This window comes from Charadrius vociferus, unplaced genomic scaffold (genome assembly GCF_000708025.1).
Source record: "Charadrius vociferus isolate BGI_N301 unplaced genomic scaffold, ASM70802v2 scaffold393, whole genome shotgun sequence".
NCBI classification, from domain to species: Eukaryota; Metazoa; Chordata; class Aves; order Charadriiformes; family Charadriidae; genus Charadrius; species Charadrius vociferus.
In genome coordinates this window covers 999,379-999,674 of record NW_009647760.1, presented here as the reverse complement: position 1 = coordinate 999,674, position 296 = coordinate 999,379, and positions in this window count along the sequence as shown.

Genomic DNA, 296 nt, shown 5'->3' with positions numbered 1-296 from the left:
GGTGGAGGTCAACCTGTTTTGTCAAGTAACAGGTGATAGAACAAGAGGAAATGGCTTCAAGTTGTACCAAGGGAAGAGAGCTGGAGAGCTGAGCTGGAGAGGAACCTAATGTGGTTCAACATAAGCAAATGTAGGGTCCTGCACCTGCGGAGGAAGAATGCTAGGCAGCAGTACAGGTTAGGGGTGGACCTGCTGGGAAGTCGCTATGAGGAGAAGGATCTGAAGGTCCTGGTAGACAGTAAATTGTCCATGAGCCAGCAATGTGCCCTTGCTGCCAAAAAGGCCAATGGAATCCT